The sequence below is a fragment of the Dermacentor silvarum genome, chromosome 1 (assembly GCF_013339745.2).
Source record: "Dermacentor silvarum isolate Dsil-2018 chromosome 1, BIME_Dsil_1.4, whole genome shotgun sequence".
Taxonomy (NCBI): domain Eukaryota; kingdom Metazoa; phylum Arthropoda; class Arachnida; order Ixodida; family Ixodidae; genus Dermacentor; species Dermacentor silvarum.
In genome coordinates this window covers 4,718,335-4,721,856 of record NC_051154.1, presented here as the reverse complement: position 1 = coordinate 4,721,856, position 3,522 = coordinate 4,718,335, and the positions used below count along the sequence as shown (strand labels likewise).

At 51.1% G+C, this 3,522-nt stretch overlaps 1 pseudogene; it reads left to right on the top strand.

The window, feature by feature from the left end:
• Nucleotides 1-2,029: 2,029 nt before the first annotated feature.
• LOC119455724 (uncharacterized) lies at nt 2,030-3,152 on the top strand (annotated as a pseudogene).
• The last annotated feature ends 370 nt before the right edge of the window (nt 3,153-3,522 follow it).

Here is a 3,522-nt window from a genome sequence, read left to right as displayed (position 1 = left end):
AGAGCCCTTCCACTATGTGAAGATCGAAGACCAGCTATGGTCTTCGATGGTTCTCGCTATCTGCTGGTTCTCGTGGTTATCGCTATCTGCTTTTTGTCGCGACGTTGTACGGGGTGCCGCGTAGCTTCGCATTTTATTGCGATGTTCTCAGGCTATTTTTGTTGCAGGTTGTTCGTTAATGCACGGACTCGACTGCAGCTTCAGCCGCTGACGCTTTGGTGCAACCATTTACTTCATTTGTGTGCATGCGTATCTATTTGCAAAACGTAGTCCCCCTACGCCAACCCGCAAGAAAATCTGGCTCGTGAATGACATGTGAGCGCGTGCAAATGCAGGAGGCAGTATGCATGCATGCGGCGTTCTGTAGGAGAGCAACGGTTGCATGACGAGAGCAAGCGTTGCCGTTCGTCCTTCCGTTGCTCCCTTTCAAACCGGAGACTAAACACTTAGTCCTTCGATTTTCGACATGTCAGCCATCTTGTTCCAGTTGGTCCCTCTGGGGACTAAATGTTAGTCCTGAGGACTAAAAACTGCAGTTACTCTCATTTTCTCCATTTTTGGCTTAGAGTGTATACAGTGTTTTGCTGGTTGTCTGTACTGAAAAACGTAGCACCATTGACACAACACGGATAGCATCACCAGCAGCTTCTGTTCCTAGCAAAATACCTTCCGCTAGATAACGTGACGCATAAATTGTACATTGTATGAAAAATGATATCCACTGTCGAGCGTTAAACACGAACGAGAGCTGCGATACTTGTCAAGCTGCAGTTCACGGCTACTGACGGCAGACGACGGTTGTGCCCGCATCGCTGCCGACGGCGCCGCTAATATCAGCGCATTTTCTTCTTTGCGTATCATTATTGCGAAGAGCGACAACAACGGTGAGAAAATATTGCGGCTTGTGAGCGTCGGTCATTCATTCCGAAGCGCCGTCAGCTTTAGCTTTCGAGTGAGCCGGAGAAGGCCTAGAGACGATATCGGCGCCGGCGAACGATCGGCGGCGGTGAGGCTGCCGTCGGTGCCAGAGTGACCACTCCTCGGTCACTGATTGGCCACTTCGCTGTACGGCTGCCGCATAAATGGGTCCCGGTCCCATCCTGTCTACGGCAAGGAAATCTCGCCACTCGCGAACGAAACCGCCGTCGAACAGCGGCCCGCGAACGGTAAACGGCGTGCGGTGAGTTGCCGTGCCGGTAACGTGGGCGGGCCTTAAGTGTGCACTTCGGCGTTCCTTGCATGTCCCTGTCTGGATAGAGTACATCACTATCAATGATGCCGTACAAAGCTGCACCATTTGCAATGGCCGGAGCACGGGCGAGCGATCGGCTGCTTAGGACGCGGACGAGGCACTCGCGGACCTGCAGCAACGCAGGCACTCGTAGGGAGCCTACATTCAAGCGCTCTTTTAGGGTGGTGACAACACCAACATTTTGACCGCTATTTACCGCCAAATTTGGTGGCTAGCAATATTGGTCCCCAGTCTTTCTGCCTTTTTTTTTGTCACGCTCTGATGTACTCATGTTGGCACGCGATCTATTAAATTTCTTTAATTTAGTTTTGTGCCAGTGCGCAAAAGAAACCTGCACACATATTTAATATACTAGTTGCCTTTTCCTTTTATTTTAACACATCAAACTTGCTCTTCTATTGCTAGTCGAGCGACACATATGAAGCAACAAATTATAAGGCACGATGGCGTGCTCGTTGTAGGATTATCTCACGCCAAGAATGTGAACTGCATTAAGCATTGTCGTTGCCTTCCAGTTGTACATAATATATAAAGGGTGCTTTTCGAAGTGTGCTGTAATAAAGACTGTCCTTAATAGTCTGCTTAACTAAAACATAGACGTGCCGTGTAGCGTATTTCTATTTGCGCCCACGTACAGCGCTCGACCGCTGGCGCCACGCTGCGCCTCTCGCGCGTACTGCGTTTCTAGGTGGTTGCCTTTGCCGAGGACGCTCAAACGTAATGATATGGTTCGCATGAATGCAAACCCTGGAAGCGTGGCTGTATGGCTGAGAGGAAGAAGAAGCCGCTTCGAACGGCCGTGTTTAAAATGTGCTCTGCTGGAAACAGCGCATCGGCCCTAGGCCGAGGATCTCTTGCAACGTCTACCGTTACCGGTAATTACAAGATCATTCTTCCTCGTTTGCCATCGGGAAACACCGTTCTCAACTCAGTGTTCCTACACGCGGACCTCGCTGGTCGGCCGTACCGCGCCCCGGATTTTCGTGACGCCCTGCTCTCGGTGCTCGATACCAAGGACATTCTCGGAGCAGGCCAGTATCAGATGAGCCATCTGTGGCTCGTGACCTGTGCCAACAGCCTTTCCAAGCAGAAACTCGTCGATAAAGGTGAGCTACTAGTCAAAGGACTGAAGTGCCTTGTCATCGACCCAGAAAGCCGGAACATCAAAATGAAGCTTCTGTGGCTTCCTCGATCCTCACCTAGAACAGAAGCGTATTGTTGAAGCATTGGAACCATATGGCATGGTGCAATCCATAACCAGAGAAATGTGGCGTTGCGAGGGCATGGAGAGTTGGCAGATGACGAATCGTGATGTAGAATTCACGCTCAAAGAAGGCCTGTCTACCAGTTCCCTCCCTCATCTTCTGACGATCTTCGGACATCAATGCTTACTTTTGATTCCCGGACAACCTCCCTTGTGCCTTCGATGCAACAGAGTAGGGCACATAAGAAGACAGTGCAAAACACCACGCCGCGCGAAGTGCCACCGTTATGGTCATAACGCAGATGCATGCGTTGGCACGTATGCTGACAAGCTTCGTGGCAGTAAACCGGTGGACAATGACACCATGTTAACCACCTCATGGATGTAAGTGAGGTCGTAGATGCCTCTGGCGAAGCGCCTGCTGAAGACCACCGGGCTGAGGAAGTGCAAATATCGACAGCTGCGGACACAGCTACAGCGAAGGTTACTGAAGAACATACAGTGACTAACCGTGAAAAGGACCCATGTGCAACGTGGGCCGAATCACCACCATTTCGGGACCAGCTTCATCCTGCCGAGGATACTGAAATGACTGAGACATCCAAGAAGCGTCCAGCGCCGGCAGATGATTTGGTGGGAAAGAGCCGAAGGTCGCCGCGGCTAAGGCGAAGAAACCCCTTCATGGAGCCCCTGTGAGTGAAGATGCCGCTGCAGTTCAAGAAGTTGCTGCAGCTGCGACTCCTCAAAGGGGTGGGACAGGCAGAACAAAGGTAGCAGCGCTACGTGTTGGCGCTGCGCCTCAGTAGTGGAATCATGGCGGGCGCCCTTCCCTTAACGTTTGGAACACTGAATGTCCGTGGCTTACGTAGTAAGCGACGGTAGGGTCAGTTATTACACTTGTTGCGTAGCCGAGCGTTAGATGTTATTGCAATTCAGGAAACAAAAATTGAATCCGATGACGATACAGCGGCTGCTATAGCTCCATTTCTTTCGGAGTATGAAGTATGTGTCAGCCGTGCACGCGATTGGTGTCTCTGGAGGATGTATGCTATTTGTGAGGAAAACG